The sequence below is a fragment of the Colias philodice genome, chromosome 7, assembly GCF_061535455.1.
Source record: "Colias philodice isolate Cphi_HAF_F1 chromosome 7, ilColPhil1 Martin Lab GWU primary, whole genome shotgun sequence".
NCBI classification, from domain to species: Eukaryota; Metazoa; Arthropoda; class Insecta; order Lepidoptera; family Pieridae; genus Colias; species Colias philodice.
In genome coordinates this window covers 9,455,979-9,480,851 of record NC_143092.1, presented here as the reverse complement: position 1 = coordinate 9,480,851, position 24,873 = coordinate 9,455,979, and the positions used below count along the sequence as shown (strand labels likewise).

The 24,873-nt window shown below is 33.9% G+C and overlaps 2 protein-coding genes and 2 pseudogenes across 3 annotated transcripts in view; 3 read left to right on the top strand and 1 right to left on the bottom strand.

Moving 5' to 3' along the window:
* The window catches only part of Sym (symplekin scaffold protein), a 127,024-nt gene that overhangs the window by 18,940 nt on the left and 83,211 nt on the right, over positions 1-24,873 (bottom strand). The gene's annotated exons all lie outside the window — the stretch shown is intronic.
* On the top strand, positions 7,681-12,457 carry LOC149487289 (uncharacterized; annotated as a pseudogene).
* Positions 20,390-24,841, top strand: LOC149487288 (uncharacterized; annotated as a pseudogene). Its single transcript, XR_016315892.1, has 3 exons — positions 20,390-20,689; positions 22,891-22,991; positions 23,366-24,841. The product of XR_016315892.1 is annotated as an uncharacterized LOC149487288 (transcript).
* Positions 23,548-24,873, top strand: part of LOC149487278 (uncharacterized) — a 102,880-nt gene continuing 101,554 nt past the window's right edge. Inside the window, exon 1 of the mRNA XM_089697578.1 lies at positions 23,548-23,595. The gene's annotated coding sequence lies outside the window, so the exon portion shown is untranslated. The remainder of the gene's footprint in view (positions 23,596-24,873) is intronic.

Here is a 24,873-nt window from a genome sequence, read left to right as displayed (position 1 = left end):
CGTTTATTTCAACCAATCGGGCTCTTCAAATTTTACTCCTACCATTCAAATAATATCCAATGAGTTGATTTCCCAAAGAACAGAAACAAACCGTGTAAAAGAAGCCTATGAAGACTTTGATTGTGAAAATTGAGATAATACGATACGAGCAAAGTTAAATACCTACTCAACCAACATGAATGATATAGCTGTTTTTTTTTTCGCGATTTCAGAGTTGCCGTCTATGGAACCAAGACAGTGTGGAAATTTTCTTCTATACCCTCTATCTATATTCATCCAAGCATCAGCCGTTGATGGCATCTGAAAACAATCAAAATGAAGTAAATAATTTATTTATTTCAGAGAACGTTGCCCGTAGAAAATGAAACTGCAGCTATAAAGGACGAAGAATTTGTTGAAAATAATGTTGTTGAAAATAATGATTTAGAGCAGCCTCTCCCTACACCAAAACCAGTGCGCAGTGGCGGATTTATCAGCAAGCTGAGTAGGCTGGAGCGTAGGGCGGCAAATTTTAAGGGGCAGCAAATTTAGTTTATTAATTTATTATTTCGGTTTACAAATTTAAAAAAAAATTATTATACACACACATAATACAAATTTCGAAAATTCGAGAGAAATAAAAATAGTTAAATATGTAGTTTCAGTTTTTCAATCAAAAATTGTTAGAATGAGTGATGGACGAAAGCGACTTAGTGGAGCTGAGTACAAGAAAAGAGAAAAAATTAAAAGAGAACAGAAAAATAAATCGACATTCGACAGGCAGTAAAAATTGACAGTTTTTTTAAAACTGAAAGTAAAAGCAGTGTTTTAAGCCCGGAAGCTATGTCTTGATGGAACATAATATGTCTTGATACAACACAATCTAAAGAAGATGTGATCGATTCTTCGATATCTTTTCGCGCGCCGACCGTCTTACCGAGTGGACGTGCACTCCGTGTTATCCGTTACAACTACAATGAACGTACTGCGATCACCTACTGGAAGTGGCATGGTTTCTGTGCATAGTGACCCTCAAATTAATGTGTCTAGTGAAAAGCTCCTTGATCAGCAAGTAACTTTTCGGCATAAAAGAAAATTTAAAGACGATGATGAATTGATCAAAAATGAGTTAAGTGAATTAAACAAACAAATGTCCCGGATGATGGATATGATGTCTGCTTTATCTGAAAACCAAAGAGAGTTCATGAATAAAATTTCAGGCGACATTTCGTCTATTAAACAAGAGATGTCTGAAACGAAACTGTCACTAGAAACGCTGAAAATGGAGCAGACTTCGCTTAAAACTAATGTTAATTTGCTTCTAAATAAGAACTCTGATACCGAAATACGACTTAATGGTATTGAGACTAAATTAAAAGACCTACCGCTCCACATAAATAACTTCGAGCAAGCTTCAAACCAGGAAGAGATTATATTTGAAATACATGAGCGTCAAAAACGTAGCAAAAATTTAATAATTACAAACTTACCTGAATGTGACGCTGTCGAGACAACAACAAGAAAAGCTTCTGACACTAAAAATGTAATACAATTTCTAAAAAACATAATACCGTGTAGCCCAGATCCAGTAGCAACAATAAGACTAGGAAAATTCATACCGAACAAATGTCGACCACTAAAAGTATGTTTTTCAACAGAAGAACCAGTTAAAATAATTTTAAGAAATAAGCACAAAAATTGTAGAAAAGAAATTGGGATTTATTCCGACCAAACTCCACAGCAACGAGCATACCTAAAACTTCTAAAAGATGAACTCAAACAAAAAACGGACGAGGGAATAAAAAACTTAAGTATAAAATATATTAAAGGCATCCCTAAAATCGTTGAAACGGATTCAAAAAACTAGATCAATCTAAAAGAACAGAAGATTTAACCAACCCGACTATCGATAACCTGACATACCAACTAACCAATAACTATGGTGAAATTAAATTTTCGAATAAATCTCTGAAATTTATGTATGCAAATGTACGTAGTATTGTTAAACCAGGTAAATTAGATGAACTGAGATGTGTGATAGAGTCATTTAAATATACAATACACGTAATCATATTGACTGAAACTTGGATCAAAACAAAGGATGAAGGTGAACGACTCCAACTTCCACGATATAAGCACTATTATAATCACAGGTCAAATAGTAGAGGAGGTGGGGTCTCAATCTTTGTCCACAATAATCTCCAACACAATCAATGTCACGATCTAGTATTACTTGATAACCATTATCTCTGGGTCCACCTCTATAACTATTCATTGGACATAGGTGCTATATATCGTAAACCGGATCCAGTTACACTACAAAATTTTTTCGAAACCTTTGGAATACAACTTCAAAAAAGTAGCAGAGCCATCATATTTGGTGATTTCAATATAAATTTATTAAACTTGGATCGGACTAATAATACCTACAAGGACTTGGTTGAGATAAATGGCTTCCAACTACTAAACAAGATTGATGAAACATACTGTACACGAGAAACCAATACGACAAAATCAATTCTAGATCATGTTGCCACAAATGTGAAACAAAACGATTTCCACCTTGCCATTGTTGAATCAGCAATGTCAGATCATAAACAGATATTTTTAGAAGTAAAAAAATATAAACCTGAATTATTTAAAAAAATAGAATATGAAGCACTAAATTACAATGAATTATACTTATACATAAAAAATAACCCTATCTACAATAACAATTTAGAATATTCACAAATGGAATTAAGATTAAAAGAAGCAATCAATAAAAACAAAGTCATAAAATCAAAAATACTCAACAAACCAAGACAAGACTGGATACACAGAGATATCATTAAAGAAATCAACGACAGAAATCAAATTTACTACGAGCACAAAATGAACAAAGATAATAAATGCATTGAACAGAAGTTTAAAAAAAAGAGAAATCAAGTAACTGCAAAAATACAGAAAACAAAAAACGAATATTATACAAAGGAATTTAATAAAGTTCTCAAACAACCAAAGAAAATGTGGAGCCTTATAAACTCGTTATCTAGGAATAGCATAAAGGATACTGTCATTCCACAGATCAATACCCCTACCGGCTTAATAAGTGATGAAAAGGAAATTTGTAAGTGTTTTAATATGTTCTTTGCTTCGGTTGGCTCGATTTTAGCAAATCAAATTCCTAAAACCCAGAATTATCAACTTAATGTGACATTAGATAGCAAAAATTCATTCACCCAGTTTAATCCCACTAACGCTGAGGAAGTTAAAAACATTATTAACTCGCTAAACTCAAATACCAGCTCAGGGTTAGATGGCATTAGCGTTAAAGCCTTAAAATGTATCAAAGACTTGATAAGCCATGATCTAGCGTGTTGTATAAATAAATGTCTATCAGAAGGAACATTTCCAAACTCTCTAAAAATTGCTAAAGTCGTACCTATATTTAAAGCTGGTAGCAAAACAGACCCTAACAATTACCGACCAATCTCTGTCCTATCTGTTATATCAAAAATTTTTGAAAGGGTCTTGCATACTCAATTAAAAAAATTCCTTGACTCAATCAACTTTCTTTATCAGAAACAATACGGCTTCCGTCCCAAATCCAATACTCTCTCAGCCACGTCAGATCTTATAACAAAACTTATTAGTAATTTAGACAATAGAAATATCGCGGTCGGCATTTTTGTGGACCTAAAAAAAGCGTTTGATACCGTGAGCCATGACTTGTTGCTAACAAAACTTCAATGCATTGGTATCAAGGGAACAGCACATGAATTAATTAAATCCTACCTCGCAAACCGTTGTCAAATTGTCAAAATTGGATCATGTCAAAGTGATCCCTTGCCGATATGTTATGGAGTACCACAAGGCTCTATTCTAGGTCCACTTTTGTTCTTAGTATATATAAACAACGTATACGAGCTTCCCTTCAAAGGTGACATAAGTCTATATGCTGATGACACCAGCCTATTCTACTATGGACAGTCAATACACTCTTTGATATCGGAAGCTCAACACGATATGACCCTCCTTAACACTTGGCTACAAAATAATCTACTGACAATTAACGTTGAAAAAACTAATTATATTATATTCTCACCTAAATCTAAAAAAGTTCCAACACATGCCCCTCTTTTTATAAATAATCAACAAATTAAACAGATTAATGAAGAAAAATATCTGGGTCTAGTATTGGATAGTCATATGACCTGGAAACCGCATATTGAAAAAGTCAGGAAAAAAATAGTTTCATTGTCTGGTGCATTAAGAGGATTTGCAAAATGTCTTCCAAATACTGTTCGATATACAATTTATAACTCCTTAATTAAATCCCACTTAGATTATCTAATACCGATATGGGGAACATCCGCTAAAACTAACATGAACAAAGTACAAATAGCCCAAAATAGATTAATAAAAACCCTTTTTTGCTATAATTATCTCACTCCAACAAAGAAAATATATAAAGACACTAAAATAATGGATATTTCGCAAATTTACGTTTATAATACTTGTATTCTGATACGAAAATTGTTTAATAAGGAAATTCATACAGATATCACTTTAACTAAGAGGAAGCGAAATTCTAATCTACGACAAAATATATGTATTGACCACCTAAATATCCATCCAGCCCGTACCTACTATGGCTCAAAAAATTTACTTCATGACGGAGTTAAAATATATAATAGCCTACCTACAGATATAAAACAAGTAAAATCATTAGGATTATTCAAAAAGAAATTAAAACTTCATATACTACAAAATGAAAATATGCCCTGAAATAACTATCGTGTATACAAATTACAACTTAAAAATATAAGTGAATAAAATAAAATCAGCAATATAAATAAAAATAACAACGATCACATACTTACTTACCTAGTTTAAAAAAAAAAAATCAAAAGTAAAATTACTTCAAAAAATAAATTAATATAACTAATATAAAGTGTTAAATATAACATAAAAAGTATATATTTTATGATTATTTTAAAATAAAGAGTAAAAATCATTACATCATATTATGAATTATACTTATACATATTTAAAAAAAAAAAAAAAAACAAGATTGTATTAATTAAATTACTTTAAATAGCTAAATCAACACTAAATTACTATTTAATCTCTAATTTTTAAATAAACTTACAATTAATATTTATTTTAGTTCATGCAATCGATGTCACATTTAGTTGCTTTATATCCGTGTAAACATTCCTCACGAACACAGCCATAACCGTCATAAGACGATATTATTGCACAAAATAATCTCCACTCACCCGCAAATTTTTTAATTTTTTTTGTCAAGGTGTACAACTTTGTAAAATACTGTGAAACTTTAGAATTAAGTGAATTGTAAAATTCTTTGAAAATAAATGTCTCTAAACCTATATATAATATATTCCGCAGTTCCAGAACAACCGTTGCCCATTAAACATTCTGATTTTGAAAAAACAGATCTTCATGTTTTTGATAGAGAGGCAAAAGAGGAATCATCTATAAGCCTCACAGTTGAAGATATGTCTCAGAATCAGACGTCAAGTACAAGTAACGTGGAAATACAATCAACCATAAGTCTAAACAAAGATCCAGCGCTGTGAGAAATTAACGATAACTTGCGGGAAGCTATCGTTAATATCGTTAGTATTTCAAGTACTTCGAAGAAAAGGCGATCGAGTTAAGTGTATCGAAAGAACATACAAAAGAGATGAAAAAAAGACAACCAAAAAGAAAAAAAGATTTCATGAGACACCAGATGAAGATATTGGAATAGCTGCGAGTGATCACTTCAGGCTTAATACGTTTCTCGTTGTCATAGATAGACTATATCCGAGTTAGCAAAACGGCAAGAGGCTTATCAAGGATTTAACGAAAAATTTTCATTTCTTACCAAAATGAATGAGTTGTTACCATCAGTTCTGACAGAAAAAGCCAGTTTTTTATAAAAAGTAATGTATCCTAATGATTTAGAAACAGACTTAGTTCAGGAATTACTACACTTTCAAAGCTACCTTTCGTCTGAAAGAATTTTAATAAAACCAATTTCTGGATCATTAATAAGTCTGTCTTCATTCCTACAAGAACAGAATCTAGGAAACATTTATCCAAACTTGGATATAGCACTTCGTATGGCTCTTTGTACACCAGCGGCAAATTGTTCAGGTGAAAGAAGCTTCTCTTGCTTGAAGAGAGTAAAGAACTACCTACGATCGACTTTAAGTCAAGAAAAGCTAAACGCTTTAGCTCTATTGTGCATAGAATCAGAGCTAATCAACAAGATTTCGTACGACGATATAATAAATGATTTTTGGAGGCTTATAAAAATAAGCCATGTCTCTGGAATTCCAAAGATGCCGATCACAAAAATCGGCAAAAGGTTAATGATGCATGGACTCGCCTCAGCATTATAATGAATAATAAAAGTGTCAAGGAATTGAAGACCAAAAAAGAAATACTTATGGCTACGTTCCGCAGACATCTGAAGAAAAAAAAAGATTCTATTCGGTCCGGTGCAGATAAATTTAAATAATCAATTCAATTTAATTTGTGGTGCCGTCAGCACATTACAGTTACTTATTAGGTCAGGCATCATGTAACATTAATATGTATTCTACTAATTGTACTTCAGTCGTAAATTGGCTCCAATATAAAGAGGTTGTCATCCGTTGTTTCATTTCCGTTATCCGAAATATATAAAGCCGCTACAATTTGGTTTTGGAATATAAAAATGACAACTGAAAATAGAGCTCCGTCAGCAAGCCCAGCGTCCGAGTTAGCAACAGTAACAGTATCATCTAGAATACCGGAATTTTGGTGCGATCAAGCTCGCTTATGGTTTGTGCAGTGTGAAGCCATCTTAACACCTAAAAAAACAAAAACCAAGCGACGAGGCGAAATTTAACTTAGTCGTCACGAAATTGGGAAAAGACGTCATTCAACAAGTAAGTGACGTCATATTATTTCAGCAGCCCCAAACGAAGAAATATGACACCTTAAAAGCAAGATTATTAGCAGTGTATGAAGAATCAGAAAACCGGCAACTCCAAAAACTTTTGAGCGAAATCGACCTTGGCGACGAAAAACCCTCTCAACTCTTGAGGCGCATGCGAGATTTGGCCCGCGGAAAAATTCCCGATGAAACGCTGAGTATCATGTGGCAGGGTCATCTTCCAGCTGCAGTACGCTCCGTCCTCGCCGTTACCGACGTAAAAGATTTGGAAAATTTAGCTACGATTGCAGACAAAATTATGGAAAATATAAGACCTAATCAAATATCGGAGGCTAGTAGCAAACCGTCGACGTCAGCTGATATCGTTTCCGTGCTGCAAGAGCAAATAGCTCAATTGACTCTACAAGTGATGGAATTACAGAACATTCATAGATTGCAACATAAAAAACGAAATTATAAATATCGTAATCGCTCTAGTTCAAGATCCCGTGGACGAAACATGATACGGCGTGAGCCGCGGAGCGCCGACAGTCTTTGTTATTACCACGCGCGATTTTATCATAGAGCTAACAAATGTATAGAACCGTGTGCTTGGAATAAAAAACCTAAACAGCAGGAAAACTAGAAAGAGTGCAATCGCAGGCGGAAATTTGCACTATTAAGCCATATCGCACATCATCGAGGCAGCGATCAGTATGCGCGCGAGCTTGCGGGAGGCGGACGTATTTATTTGCAACACTTTTTCGTTGACACGTAAATCGTAAAAAATGTCTGATTGGTCAGCACCTGTGATTTTGAAATTTTCGGAGGCTTATAAAAATAAGCCATGTCTTTGGAATTACAAAGATGCCGATCACAAAAATCGGCAAAAGGTTTCTAATGCATGGACTAACCTCAGCACTTTAATGAATAAAAGTGTCAAGGAGTTGAAGAGCAAAAAAGATATATACTAATGGCTACGTTCCACAGACATCTGGAGAAAAAAAAAGATTCTATTCGGTCCGGTGCAGGTAAGTTTAAATAATCAATAAATATTTGTCAAAACACCATGCTATGCCCCTGCTATGTTCTATACCCCTGCTATGTTCCTTGCGAACAAAATTTTATTTTAATTTTATTTTTTCAGGATCCGATGATGTTTATACACCGGTCTGGTTTGCTTATCACCTGATGGAGTCATTTTTAGAACCGGTATATACCTGCTCAAATAACGTAAATTCAGAGGAAGTTAGTAAAACGACTTTTTTTCATTATGGTTGTAATCCCATCTGACATCCCGACATACTGAGTAACTTTCATTATGGGACCAACTCGGAAATCGCGAAAAAAAAACACCTGTTCCATAGCAAAGTTATACCTACTCAACCAACATGTATGTAAGTACGTAAGTTGTTGAAAATAAAGTTGTTGAAAATAATGATTTAGAGCAGCCTCTCCCTACACCAAAACCAGTGCGCCGTCGTCCAGCTTCCGACACAGCGGAACGGCAAATGTCGTCTGCATTTGGACAGTTGACCAATATTTTAAGAAAAAGACAGAAGGAATATCCACCACCGCCACCAAAAGAAGACGATGACTGCGAACTTTATGGAAAATTACTAGCAAAAAAACTGCGTGAACTTTCACTAGATGAGAGGAAACTATTTATGTATAATATACTTAGACACATTGTTTATAAATAAAATCAAAGAGAGGCTCTTTAACCGACAAACCCCATGTTCATCTCCCCACTCAGCCCCTATATATATATATATATATATATATATATATATATATATATATATATATATTATAATTTATAATCTTATTTTTTTTTTCTAAGTTAAGTCTAACTAAATTTAAATATTGTACTGTAATAATTGATGTCTCTTAATACAAATTATATTGTTAAAAATATGCAAAGCCGACGGAGGTCACTGGTTGACCCCGCACAGGTTTTCCTAGTGGGTTAACCAGGGATTTACATTTTATGTAAAAGTTTGTAAAAATTTTGTGAAAAATAAATAAAATTTGAAATTAGATTTTTTTTATTACCAAAAACTTCACCAATTTCAATACGACCATCAACTTCCCAAACATCATATTCCGAACTTTTGCCAAATAATTCACCATCGGCTCCATACCGATCGTCATCTTCCGAAACCTGGTATTCTGAACCTTTGGCAAAGTAGGTTCAAACCACCCATCAACCGCCCAAACGTCACAGATTTACCATTGGTAATCAATTCACCCCAACAATTTGTGGGGTGCGTGTAGATAGTTATGTGAAAGTACAGTACCTTTTAGTGATGCACAAATTAAACACACACTCACAATTTAATTGTTTATTACTCCACATAGAAGGAGAAAGGATTCTGTATAATAATTAACAGACACAAGAAACACTTTGAATATAAAAAATCTATATATATAAAAGAAAGTCTGTATGTTCCAACACTTATAACTCGAGTTCTGCTGAACCAATTTTCATGGTTTTAGATTCGTTGGATTTGTCTTCGTCCAGAATAGAAGAATAAATCATAAAAACAACAAAAACTAGACTAATAAATATTTTCACAAAATTTTGATTTTCGTACATGTCAATCATTAGTTGTCAATCCTGTCAAATACGGAGAATAATGTTTGACATTCATGCGTTCAAAAATGTATTATGTGTAAAATACAGTAAAAGTTCCTTATTCGCGCTTCCTTTATTCGCGTTTTCACTATTCGCGGTTTAAAAAAATGCGACCCAATTTCTATATTCGCGACTAAAAATTTTTTTATTCGCGGATTTAATAAGTACATACATAATAATAAAATTATTCCAATAGGTATCTAACCCAATATCCTTGTCAAATGGACTAATAAGAAAGTAAAATAGATCTTATTACAAGTTTGCCTAAAGTACATATTATGTTGTTAAATGATATCGCCGAGGCCTTTGACACAAGCCACCTTTGTCGCAAGCCGCCTTTGCCGCGATTGATGTTTTTGAGAATGTAAATAAACAGAATGGAAGCAACCTTATAACTCAATAAATAAAGTATTAGCTAGTTCAATGAAGAAACGAATCTTCAATGGCGGCCAAAGCTGACTTTGACAGATGGTAGGATCAGCAAAAAAGAAAATAAAAATAACGTAAATTGATAATTATTTTATTTATTATTTTGTTAATTATTTTAATTTGTTTGTTGACAAACTGTTTTGTTATGATATTTGTGTATTTATATGAACTATCAAATGACATATACAGAACGCAACAAAATCCCAATTAATACTCGTAGTCTCGTAATTAGCCCATAAACTGAACAACTTTCCCCAAAGAATATATTATTAAAGAAAATATTATTTACTATAGCAAATACATAATTGTCATTCTAAATATAAATGGCGAAAATGTTACAAACTAAAAAAAAAAATTAGGCTCGCCGGTACAATAATTACCCACGATTTGAAACTTGGTGATATTACTGTGAAAAGTTCATATTATTTCTTGTCCATATTTTTTTTTTGCAATTTCAAGGCAATTCTCAAAACTTTAAACTCCAATATCTCAGAAACTAAGTGACTCCTCACCCCCCCCCCCCCTTTGGAGGAGGGATTCCCACCACTCCCCCCTCCCCTCCCCCCCACAAAAACCTTAAATTCGAGGGTTGTATTTGTACACTTCTTCCAAAAATTATAACAGGGAAAATTAAATACATTTTACTTTACCCTATTTTTTTTGCATACCGTACGGCCGTGTGTGAGCGAGAGGGAATGAGAAGCGCCGCCATTGAAGATTCGTTTCTTTAAAGAACTGACTAATATATTTTTAAATGTAGTTCCGTTTATAGTAAAAGCCGCTTTGCGTGTTTATGTTTCGTCTTTCACATTAGTTACAAAAATTGTGTTCGAGTAACGTCTACTGCACTCTTCCTAGTTTATATTGTCAACTAAAAAAAATGAGAAACGAGTTTCGAGTCGAAACTCGTCGAAACTTTCGTCATGAAAAAAATCTCAATCGTCACCTAGGAACGTATCCCCTATAATCCCATATAAATTACCATTCCGTATTCACGGTTTCTGTATTCGCGGCATATTTATGGAACGTATACCCCGCGAATAAGGAACTTTTACTGTAATTAAAAAGTAAAAAGGGTGAATAAATATTGTTTGTATTTATTTTAAAATCAAATATTAAAAAGTGCAATAAAAGCAGATACATAAAAATTCCTCAAATGTTTGTGTTTACGCGTGTTTTCAGAAATTAATAAAGGAATGTCTGGCCGTCGTGGGCTCTTGATCTATTGGCTGGTTCACACTTTGATTAGTGTGAGTGCAGGTGATTAGTGCGAGTGCAGGTGTGTAGTGCGAGTAGTGTCCAATTGACTGCGAGTGCAGGTGATTAGTGCGAGTGCAGGTGTGTAGTGCGAGTAGTGTCCAATTGACTGCGAGTGCAGGTGATTAGTGCGAGTGCAGGCACGCTGCGAGTGAGGGGGAAGGGAGGGCGCGCGGGACGTGGCTACTCGCAGTCCACTCGCAAAAAAATAGAACACGCTTCTATTCACTTTACTACACAGCCTACTAAACACTCGCACTAAACAGTCGCTGTCCACACGTAGTACTACTCATCACCTGCACTCGCACTAATCAAAGTGTGAACCAGGCATTAGGCTGGTTCACACTTTGATTAGTGCGAGTGCAGGTGATGAGTAGTACTACGTGTGGACAGCGACTGTTTAGTGCGAGTGTTTAGTAGGCTGTGTAGTAAAGTGAATAGAAGCGTGTTCTATTTTTTTGCGAGTGGACTGCGAGTAGCCACGTCCCGCGCGCCCTCCCTTCCCCCTCACTCGCAGCGTGCCTGCACTCGCACTAATCACCTGCACTCGCAGTCAATTGGACACTACTCGCACTACACACCTGCACTCGCACTAATCACCTGCACTCGCAGTCAATTGGACACTACTCGCACTACACACCTGCACTCGCACTAATCACCTGCACTCACACTAATCAAAGTGTGAACCAGCCTAATTGACAGGGCGGTACAAAGTTCGCCGGGACAGCTAGTACAAATTAAAAAGACTGACAATAAGCGCATTCAATGATAAAAGATCAAACCAGTTTTATTTTAAATTGTGAAGAAGCTTGATGATAAAGTATATCGATCTACCTGCTCGATTCGTGATATTTTTGTCGCGACACGCATACTACGCGAATACCGCGACTATGTCATGGAATAATAAATATTATAATTATTTTGTATGAGTGTAATGCATATGTCTGTATTTTTTGTGTTTTTGTGTGATGAATGTTTGTGTTATAATTAAATACGAATATAAATATGAAATAAAATATTTAAATACTTGTTATGTGTAATATATACACGATAAAATACATACACTAAAATATTGTGTGTTAGCCACACTATTCACTTCTCAAAATCACGTTTATTTCAACCAATCGGGCTCGTCAAATTTTACTCCTACCATTCAAATAATATCCAATGAGTTGATTTCCCAAAGAACAGAAACAAACCGTGTAAAAGAAGCCTATGAAGACTTTGATTGTGAAAATTGATTGTATTTATATTCCTGCAGGAATCTGTTGTTGAGCCGTGTCGAATGCTGTCTACCTTTCAGCTTCAGTGTGTTATAGGAGATTGCTCAAGTGACTATGGCACTTGGTATTGGTATCGCAATCAAACTTATTGTGTCAAGATAAAATATAGCTCAATTTAAAGCTTGATGTTAGTACTTTTAGATATGATTAAAGTTTTTATGTAAATAAGCCGCAGTTCGCGACAATAAAAATAAAACAATGGTTTTATTCAACACTTCAAAAAATACTTTATCGAGTTTAAACTAACGATGAACGTTAAGTTTAACATTTATTACATAGGTAATATTTTAATTTACAAGACAAATGTGAAAAGTAAATCGTAATAAACATTATTTCAAAATAAATAACGTCGAACACATTAATTACAAATAGGAACATAATAATAATTATGACGCTTGCAAGAGAGATAGATATATGTGTCAAAACAAAAACTTTTACTTTTATTTCTATTTATTCGGTATAATTACGACTTAATAGTGATAAATATGATCATTATAAATACAAATAGGAATTAACAATATCACGAACACGTGACACAACTAGTATTTTACCGATTCCATCCGTGGTCATACCTACATGTTTCAAAAAACAAACTTTTACTATTGTTTCAATTTATCCGGTATTATAAAATTAAGACTTAATAGATATACCCATATGATTATTATAAATACAAATAGGAATTAACAATATCACGAATACGTGGCACAACTAAAATTTTACCGATACTACCCGTGGTCATTCTCTTTTGTCAACGGTTACAACATTCTCCTCTAATAAATTCAGTTTCGTTTGTGAGTACATATTTAAGATATCCTTGAGGATTCGTGTTGCATCGACATAATCAAAAGTGACTGGCGGGAGTTTATGCAGCTCTTTCGCAACGAATATAGGGAAACATTCCGAATTATTATTTTTCAAAATGCAGTCTATAATGTCATCCAATGATCCAGGTCTCGGGACATTTTCTTGCTTGGTTCTTTTCTAAGAGGTGGTAGCTTTCTAGCGTTGGGTAGCGATGCAGATAATAACGACTTAGCTTTAGCAATCTTGTCAGCCGAAAACGAACTAGTAGGTACACAGCTGATGAATACTGTCTTCATCCATGTAATCCAGTACATTTTTTAGAAACGATAATAATTCATTAATCACGATGTTACAGTTCTCGCACTTAAGTATATCAGAGGTCATTGTCCTCGGCACTAAATCAGCGGTCACAAAATATGCGGCCATGCGTAATCGCGCACAGCTGATTACTGAAGTCTTAATGTGGTCTTAAGTCTATGAAGACTTTGATTGTGAAAATTGAGATAATACAATACGACCACTTTTATAAGTTTTTTCTAATTACAAGAATCATGAAAAATAAAGCCAAGTAAAACATAATCTTGAGTAGATCTTTAAAATGTCCAGTCCTAAAGATAGTAATTTTTGAAAAATTACTATCTTTAGGACTGGACATTTTAACTTTAGGACTGGACTTGAATTTGACTAGAATTTGAAATGAAAAATTATTTTTCATTTCAAATTATTGATAATAAAAATAAATAATTATAAAAACAACTCACCTTTATTTCATTTCTTAGAACATCATTAATTGCCTGTGCTTCAGGTATAATTTTTGAAATTTTTATAACACTGAATAAATAGTGTAAACTTTTATAACTGTCACCACTCACCACTTGCGATAAACCTTAATGTTATTGCTAAGATATTTCGCTGGTATAGCTTCCCTGAAGTCCGTATCTTGTTTCGAAATCAGAGGAGAAATTTTGTCTAGCAAATACTCAAAATCTGTGAAACTCATGCGGCAGAAGTTATGAAACTCCCCTGATGGTTCGTAAAGAAGCTCATTAAATTTTTCTTCTATAAATTGTCTGAAACGAACAAAAACTTTTTTAAGTAAAATTAAATAATAATAGTTTAAAAAAACTAAAAAACACGCTTTTTATAGAAAACCGAACTAAAAAATAGAATTTTTTTTTCAAATTAGTGTATAATTGTCGTCGGTCCTCAATAAATCTACAAAGTTTGAACGAAACTGGCCGTTTAAAGCTCTTTTTTAGAGTATATAAGTATTCTTTGGTTTAAAGTGGGTCAAAATCGCGCCCAAAGAAGTCGGTTACAAACATACAGGTGGAGCTAATATAAAGCGTGTACAGTGTACACGGCAAATTAAAGCCCAAATAATAGGTCTAAAGCAGTACCTTGTACAATTTCTATGTATTTTAAATTTTAATCATCCACATTCGTCTTTGCTTTCTTCTTTTTTTCCTTTTTTTCTTTCTCTTGCATTAATTTATAATAAAAATATGTCAACCCGAAAGTAATAGCTGCCACAATCTCGTCGTCCGCCATGTTTGCCGATTCAGAATGTTATTCATGGTTATGAACGTTCACCAAACACGTGGATGGCTGTTTATGTTGGGTGTTGTGGTTGTTGGGACTTCGTTTTCTATTTGCGGTGTTTGTGACAAACAGCCAGCGTGTGGATGCCCCTATAAATAAACAAAATATAAGTGATATAAGGATCTTTGTAATCTGATCTGATAAACAGATGGGGGTATAAATATCCACTACTTTTAATGCTAAATGCTAATTATTGTTGATTATACATAAGTATGTAATTTTTAATAGTCATTTTAATCTTTGCATATATTATTATGTATATTATCAATAATGCAGTACAAAATTATGCAATCATTTATTATTATTATCAACATGCTATGAGATAGCGTATATCCTATGTAAATAATAATCTTAAGATATTTATACACAGTAATTACGTTTAAAACCTGTTAGGATGTTATTAACTACGAACATTGAACATAGTCTAAGAATGGTTTTAATCATTATAAAAATTTCAAGCAAAAACTCTGGCCTTTATAAAATTCGTACTTAATTAGCAGTGTTGTTTGTCTTATTCTATAAAAGTGGATTTTAAAAAATGAATCGGATTTTAAACGGGATTTATTTATAAGATTACTAGCTTTCCGCCCGCGGCTTCGCCCGCGTTTTCAAAGAAAAACCCGTTCCCGTAGGATTTACGGGATAAAACCTATCCTATGTCCTTTCTCGGGTATCAAAATATCTCTACACCAAATTTCATGCCAATTGGTTCAGTAGTTAAGGCGTGATTGAGTAACAGACAGACAGACATAGTTACTTTCGCATTTATAATAATAGTATGGATTAAACCCGACACCAGACACAACGTTCGGTAAGATTGATTATATAAATTTGAACTCTAAATATAATTTGACACTTTTCTATATGTTAAGTAGGAGATTTTTATGTAACGCATAAATAACCTGTCAACCTACTGTGACAAAGACGTTCTTACCGTTAAATTTCTCGTAAAAGTTAAACGTTTACAACTTTGCACAAACACTTCAATATTATATCCAGTTAAAAAGTGAATTCAGTGTTAAATTCGAACATTCATACGCAATTAACGTATTGACCAGTGTATATTCATACGAACACTGCCGGCGATTTCTTATCTACACAACGTCATCACCAGTCCGTGCATCTTCCGGGATTACAAACCCTTGGTATGGATAATTTATGCAAACGCTGCGATGAAAATATTTTGGATGGTGCCCAGTGCTCACTTTGCCGCATGACATACCACTTCTACTGTGTCAGCTTAACGGATATTGGTTGGCGACGCTTGGGTAACAGGCAATCATCATGGACGTGTCCAGACTGCAGAAAGAGCCCGCAACCAATTAATACCGCTTCAAAGAATATTACTGTGCAGGAAGAGCCAGCGCCTTATCAAGTTCAATTAAATAGAATAGAAGAGATGCTCGCACCATTAACCTCTCTGCCTGAGAATGTATCTCAATTGCGTTTTGAAGTAAACGAACTAACTACAAAGTTAAATGCCAATGTAATGAAGGAGATTTTCACTAGACTAGCCGACATTGATTTGAAATTAAATATGGTAGAATCCCTAAAAGACGAGTTAAAAAAGTCTAAGGCTCAAATAGTAAGTTTAGGCAGTCAAATTCAGAATATCAATTCAGAACTTGCTAAAAAAGATATCATAATCTCAAATCTACGCAGCAAAAATCACGTTTTTTAAACGTAGAATTGGTGGGCATTCCCGAAAAGTCGAATGAAAATTTGGTTGAGATACTTCTACATCTATATTCAACTATCGGGTCCACTCTTGCGCAAGAAGACATCGAGTTCATTACGAGGGTGCAGTCGATTCGACAAAAACAAGGTCATTCTAGGAAAATTATCGCCAAGCTCAAAAACAGAAGGTGTAAAGACGATCTATTGGCTAAATTCAAATTATTCAAACAGATTACAGAAGGGACTTAACGCGAGTGATCTCAACTACACCGACAACGCGACAAAATTTTTTGTTAACGATGCAAATAAAATCCTATTGAACAACTGCAAACTTCGCGCAAAAGAATACAATATTAAATACGTTTGGGTGAGAAACTGTATTATTTATGTTCGTCGCAACGAAAAGTCTCCACAAAAAGCTATTAATTCTGAAAATGATTTGTTGGATTTTTTAGGCAAATCTTAAAATGTAAACTTTTGTTCACATGCCTTTTGTTACGTTTCAAGATTTATTTCAAGAGGTTAAGATATACCAGTTCACTTTACAAATTTTACACATACAACAATATATTACACTATAACTTTCTACTCATACACAATTTAAACTATAATTATATGAATTTTGAAACTTATACAGTTTTATATCTATTATTTAATACCAAGTGTTTATTATCCCTGTTAGCATGTCCACATTTTAAAACACTGCATAGTTATAATGCACTACCTATTTGAAACTACCCTCAATATTATGATTTATTTGTGTACAACGTATTTTCTAACGATACAATTACTTTTTATTATATTTATATTGTACTGCAACATTTTAAAACATAAAGTTGCACCGAAATTTATTTTGCGTAACCACGACATTCTTGCTATATTATTCTCTCATCAGCGTTTATTTTATTTATTTTTATTCTTTTATTCTTAACTGAATTCAATGGTAGTATTAAATACTCTTAGTATTTATTATCAGAATGCTCGTGGTTTGCGCACTAAATTACATTTACTTTATAAAAATATTGAAAGTACCTAGTAGTTATGACGTATTTAGATACGACCGAAAACATAAAAAGAGAGGTGGAGGAGTGTTAATATGTGTCAAAAAAAGTCTTTCGGCTTTTTGTCATATTACACTTTGCACACAATCGGAGAGTATTTGGCTAACTATTCCAAAATCCTCTTTTAATACCAGTTCACACTATAGTAAGTAGCAAAGATTTACCTACACATTATAGCAGTATACATACCACCTAATTCTGACGCTCCCCATTTACTCAAAGACTTTGATAACGCCTTAAAGGATTTTTACAGTAATAATCACAATTTTTTAGTTACCGGCGATTTCAATCTTCCTTTTATTAGTTGGAAAAATGACAACTTTTATATATCAAAACAATGCAACTCCGAACTTTATAACTCTGCTTTGAATTTACTAGGCAGATTTAACTTACTGGGTTTAAAGCAATACAACTTTTTTCAGAATACATGCGGTAATATTCTGGACCTTGTTCTGTCTAATACCCACTTACATTGTAGCATAAGCTCTAAGCCGCTAGTAAATATTGATCCTTACCATAGTCCACTCGAACGTATTATTAATGATTTATACATAAAACCTTTACAATGTAAAACCCGGGTGGTACGGAATTTTTTTAAGGGCGATTATGACGGGATCAAATTTACTATATGTTAAATAAATTGGTTGTCTGTAAAGTCGGTTTACTGACGATAGTTGAACGTGACAACGGCCGATTGTGCTTCTTTGTCGCTCGTTCCGCGCTCTCGCTTGCACTTCAAGCCAGGGTGACAAATCAACATCGAGCTATGCTGCGCTGTACTGCGCTGTGCTGTGTTTGGTCAACTCGCTCGTTTAATATTTTAATGAGGATACAAACAAACCATGCTGTGCTGCGCTGTGTGAGGCTACGCTCTGTTTAAAAACGCAGCAGTCTCGAGCGAGGCGCGCTAACCGCCGTGCTGAGCCGCGCTGTGCCGAACTGTGCTATGTTTTTAACTTTTATGGAGCTCTGCCATGCTGCGCTGTGTGATGTGTCGAGCTATGCTAGGTTTGGAGCACGCTGCGTGCCCCTCCATCGCCGCATTGAAATCATTAAAATTCTCCGTATTTTTCACGTGTGGTGTGAGGTAACAAGCTACCGTGACTGGACTCTTTTAACGACAAAATAACACATAAAATATCCATATCCGCTTCTTCTTCACTTTCATCTTCATCGGATTCAACTATGTCGTAATGTTTACGTTTTTTTGAAAATAGGGTCAGATTTGACGAGATAAACGACTACACGAGCTGCTGATTACTTAGCTAGATTGTTAAAAAACGTAGCTTAAGAAACACAGCACAGCACAGCGCAGTACAGCGCAGCATCGTTTGTTAAAAAAACGTAGCTTAAGAAACACAGCACAGCACAGCGCAGTACAGCGCAGCATAGCTCGATGTTGATTTGTCACCCTTACGGAACGCCTCAGAGCGCGAGGTAACGCCGCATGACTCATGTTTTTTCGTGCGTGCAGCCGGCTATCGAATTATAAGACGTTGTCACGTCAAAAATATTAACTGGCACAAGCTATTATATACAGGTACTGTCAATGACGCTGTTGATGCATTTTATAAGGTTATATATTCCTGTATTGACGAATATAATCGTCGACCCACTGGTATTCCGTATTAGGACTGTTGAGTGTTGATATTATTTAAAATATCGGATTTTCAATCGATATTTTAAAATATATCAATATCGATATTTTGATATATCGGCTTTATTTAAAAAAAATCGTAAGTCAGCTGAAAAATGATTACATAATTTATAATCTTGTAGATTTATTATATTAAATTACTAGCTTCCGCCCGCGACTCCGTCCGCGCGGATGTCGGTCTTCGCGTGGATGTTTATTTCTCCATTTTGAGTAACTCTGACAATAACATCTTATAAATATCTATTGGACTCAAATACGGCTAGGCCTATAATAATACCCAACGTGTGTTCGCTGTTCTACAGAACAACGTCTATGGATAAAACTGAAAAATTAAGATTATTTTTTTTTACGTATTTTTTCAGGATAAAAAGTATCCTATTTTACGCCCAGGATAATAAGGTATAATTATACCAAGTTTCATCGAAATCGAACCGTTAGTTTTCACGTGATGTCTTCACATACAGACAGACAGACAGACAGACAAAAATTTTTTTAATCACATATTTGGGTTTGGTATCGATCCAGTACCTAACACCCCCTGCTATTTATTTTTTCAATATTTTCAATTCTACAGATTTATTATATGTATAGATGAATGGAAATGTAGGTTATAAGTAATTCTTAGTAATAATTTTTTAAATTCAAATAAGACAAATGTATGTATACCAATATTTTTCTGTAAGAGTTTTTAAAAATACTCTTTGTTTGGCTACTACGTTTGTTAGGCACTAAAAGATTGATTGAAGAAGCAACTCGTTCAGATGATAAAAAATTGTCAAGCAACTCCTAACTTTAAAATCATTACGGTCGATTAAGTTTACGGTGATTTTGTAGATTAAAATATAAATTACGGGAAAAAAATGTCTGCGTGTACTTAGTGTACACACGTAAGAAGTGAAACTTCTTTATGACCTTATTTTTCAAAAAATAATTTACTATATATGCAACTTTACAGAAATATATTATCGTCCAAAAAAATATTAGTAATAAATATCGATATTTCGAAATGTCAATATCGATATTTCGATATATCGATATTTTATCAACAGTCCTAACTCCTAACTGGTATGCGCCACGTATGCGCGCGAGCTTGCGGGAGGCGGACGTATTTATTTGCTACTTACACTTTTGACACGTAAATCGTAAAAAATGTCTGATTGGTCAGCACCTATGATTGTGAAATTTTTGGAGGCTTATAAAAATAAGCCATGTCTTTGGAATCCCAAAGATGCCGATCACAAAAATCGGCAAAAGGTTACTAATGCATGGACTGACCTCAGCACTATAATGAATAAAAGTGTCAAGGAGTTGAAGACCAAAAAAGACATACTAATAGTAACGTTCTGCAGACATCTGAAGAAAAAAAAGAATCTATTCGGTCCGGTGCAGGTGAGTTTAACCCTTATTATAACGCTGGGAGCTATACTTCCCACATCTCAGATTGAAGTAAATCGTGTTTTATTTTTATATGCTTAAACCTAAGGCTTAAACCTAATGCAGTGTAATATTTATCTACGCAATCTTAACATTTCAGAGAACTTTTTTTCATGGAAACACTTTTCAGAGAATTATTACATGTCATGGTAAACACACGTCAAAGTCAGTTGACGTGATTTTGCCGCCGAAAACGACCGTTATTTTCAAAAAATCCGTGTGTCTAAAAAATATTTTTTAGTTGGTATAAGCAACTTATTTATTATTATTCGTTACTAGCTTCCGCCCGCGACTCCGTCCGCGCGGATGTCGGTCTTCGCGTGGATGGTTTATTTCTCCATTTTGAGTAACTCTGACAATGACATCTTATAAATATCTATTGGACCCAAATACAGCTAGGCCTATAATAATACGCAACGTGTGTTCGCGGTTCTACAGAACAACGTCTATGGATAAAACTGAAAAATTAAGATTAATTTTTTTCTACGTATTTTTCCAGGATAAAAAGTATCCTATTTTACGCCCAGGATAATAAGGTATAATTATACCAAGTTTCATCGAAATTGAACCGTTAGTTTTCACGTGATGTCTTCACATACAGACAGACAAAAATTTTTTTAATCACATATTTGGGTTTGGTATCGATCCAGTAACACCCCCTGCTATTTATTTTTTCAATATTTTCAATGTACAGAATTGACTCTTCTACAGATTTATTATATGTATAGATTTCCTGATCAGATAATTAGACATCTTAACTCAATACATTAGACCATTAGTATTTACCTATCGCTTTTATTTTGTTTTAGAAAAATGCCTTGTTTATGTTGAAGTCATTCATTTTTCAATTCCCGAATTCTTCCCTTAGTAAAAGAAACTTGCATTGAGGAGTACTTTCACCTGCTTTATTAAAAAATATGATCTATATAATTTTTTACGATAAAATTTAATTCACAAGTGGAGTCAGGGCAAATAGCTAGTTTTTTTAAATATTGGTGTCATAATGGACACTGGGAGCTATAGTTCCCACCTTTCCAACCTTTTACGCTGACTGTAAAGTCCTGTCGGTGCGGAAACTTTATATCTTAAATATGATACTTCGTACACATGCACACTTAAAATATGATAAAAATCTCTTATCAACTATACGTAGGAATAATAAAATAGTTAAACAAGAATCGTGCAGAACCTGTATCGCGGGTAGGCACTCTTATGTAATGGGTCCAAGGCTGTACAACAAAATTTCCCAAATAATATCCATTTATCCACTCACAAAAAATAAACTAAAATTAGTTTTGAAAGAATGGCTTCTTACTTTGAATTACGAGGATACAGAGGTATTGCTAACTGTTAGGACGTAATACTTAAGTAATGAAAGTAAAATACATTAAAATTAAGTATTTTTTATTTATTTCTTTAGACTTAGACTTAGTGAATGACTGGCTTTATATATCCAGTCATTCGATCTTTCCAATATATATTACTATACTCTATGATTCGATCCCAAGACCCGTCGTTGGTCGTAGGGCTAAGTGCAAGTGTAATGGGAAAATAATTTTGCCTAAATAAACACAATGATAATTATATCATTTTTAAAATATACAAAACCGTTGCTTTCTGGACTGGTGGTTACAACTGAGCTTTGGTATAATAGTGGTTTTATATTCTTTGTAGTTTTTCTTATTTCTAGTTTTTTCTTTTCTCTCAACAAGAATAAATAAAATGTGATCCAACGAAGTGAGGAGTGGGGGCCTGGTGACCTAAAATACAGGTAATTTTTATTACCTAGTTTAGGCACCAGTCTCACACTTATTTATATGTAATGGAAATGTGTACTTATTTAATGTAACCAATGTGAGAAAATAAACTCTTTTTTATTTTTATTTTATTTATTTTATTTTTACAAGAGAGAACAGATGACGGGATATATACTTCCCACCAAAAAAAGGTTACTTCCCCCCACTAACCCCTCTTTTGTGTGTATTTTTGAAATCTACGACCCAAAATTACTCAGGAACGTATCTTACTTTTTTGTTAACTCCTCCACAGGCTCGCGTTTAAATAAGGGTTAAATAATCAATAAATATTTGTCTAAAGCTAAACACCCCTGCTATGTTCCTTGCGAACAAAATTTTATTTTAATTTTATTTTTTCAGGATCCAGTGATGTTTATACACCGGTCTGGTTTGCCTATGACCTGATGGAGTCATTTTTAGGACCGGTATATAACTGCTCCAATAACGTTAATTCAAAGGAAGTTAGTAAAACGACATTTTTTCATTATGGTTTATTAATTCTTAATTAAATTTAAACTATCATATACAGGGTGGAATTTAATCAGTGAACTTCCTGTCGGCAGGTCAATGTACCCGACATACTGAGTAACTTTCATTATGGGACCTACTCGGAAATCGCGAAAAAAAAAACAGCTGTTCCATAGCAAAGTTAAATACCTACTCAACCAACATGTATGGAACAGCTGTTTTTTTTCGCGATTTCAGAGTTGCCGTCTATGGAACCAAGACAGTGTGGAAATTTTCTTCTATACCCTCTTTCTATATTCATCCAAGCATCAGCCGTTGTTGGCATCTGAAAACAATCAAAATGAAGTAAATAATTTATGTATTTCAGAGAACATTGCCAGAAGAAACTGAAGAAGTTGTTGAAAATAATTATTTAGAGCGCCGTCGTCCAGCTTCCGACACAGCGGAACGGCAAATGTCGTCTGCATTTCGTCAGTTGACCAAAATTTTAAGGAAAAGACATCCACCACCAAAAGAAGACGATGACTGCGATCTTTACGGAAAATTAGTAGCCAAAAAGCTGCGTGAACTTTCACCAGATGAGAGAAAACTATTAATGTATGATATAGACACATTGTTTATAAATAAAATAAATAAATAACACATATATATAAAATAAAAACAATACATATAACAAATGTGAGATTTATGACATATGTGAGTTTATTTTATTTATAAACAATGTGTCTATATCACAGGTCTATATCATACATTAATAGTTTTCTCTCATATATATTAATATTATTTTATATTATAAAGGCGAAAGTTTGTAAGTATGGATGTATGGATGTTTGTTACTCTTTCACGTAAAAACTACTGAACCGATTACAATGAAATTTAGCACACATATAGAGGGTAACTTGGATTAACACATAGGATAGTTTTTATCCCGGAAATCCCACGGGAACGGGAACTATGCGGGTTTTCCTTTGCAAACGCGGGCGAAGCCGCGGGCGGAAATCTAGTCTAGTAAATATATAAAAGAAAGTCGTTTATGTTCCAACACTTATAACTCGAGATCTGCTTAACCAATTTTCATGATTTTAGATTTGTTGGATTTGTCTCCGCCCAGAATAGCAGAATAAATCCTAAAAACAACAAAAACTAGACCAATAAATATTTTCCAAAAATTTTGATTTTCGTACATGTCAATCATTAGTTGTCAATCCTGTCAAATACGATAAATATTGACATTCATGCGTTCAAAAATATATTTTGTGTAAAATAATTAAAAAGTAAAAAGGGTGAATAAACGATTGTCTACATTTTTTTTAAATCAATTATTGAAAAGTGCAAATAAAGCAGATACATAAAAATTCCTCAAATTTTTTCTAATAATTTTCCATAAAGTTCGCAGTCATCGTCTTCTTTTGGGGCGCTTCTTTGGCGCTAAAAAAAATCAGGCTTGCAGCATGCACACATTTTAATTTGGTTAGTCGAAAGAATTCGGGCAGTTAAATAGATGAGATTGTAACCTGATCCAGACCGACATTACGTTGTAATCACGAATATGATTCATGGACCGTGTTGCACCATCAACCGCCAATCATGGTTGACAGCCAGTGTTCCAAAAGGTATCCACGAAAATTTACTGAGATAATCACAGGCAATACGATGATAAAGAATAAAAAGAGTTAATCCGAGTGCATCCCAGGCTGTAAAACGTAGTTTAATTCAATAATTTTTCTCTGGCACGTGTATGAAGTAATTATCTAATTAATGTCATTGATTAATGTTTTTTTTTATTCTATTTACTTATACCTATGTGTTATTCATCGAAATAAAATGCTGTTATATATCTATATTTATTTTGTATCATTGTATTTCATTCATCAA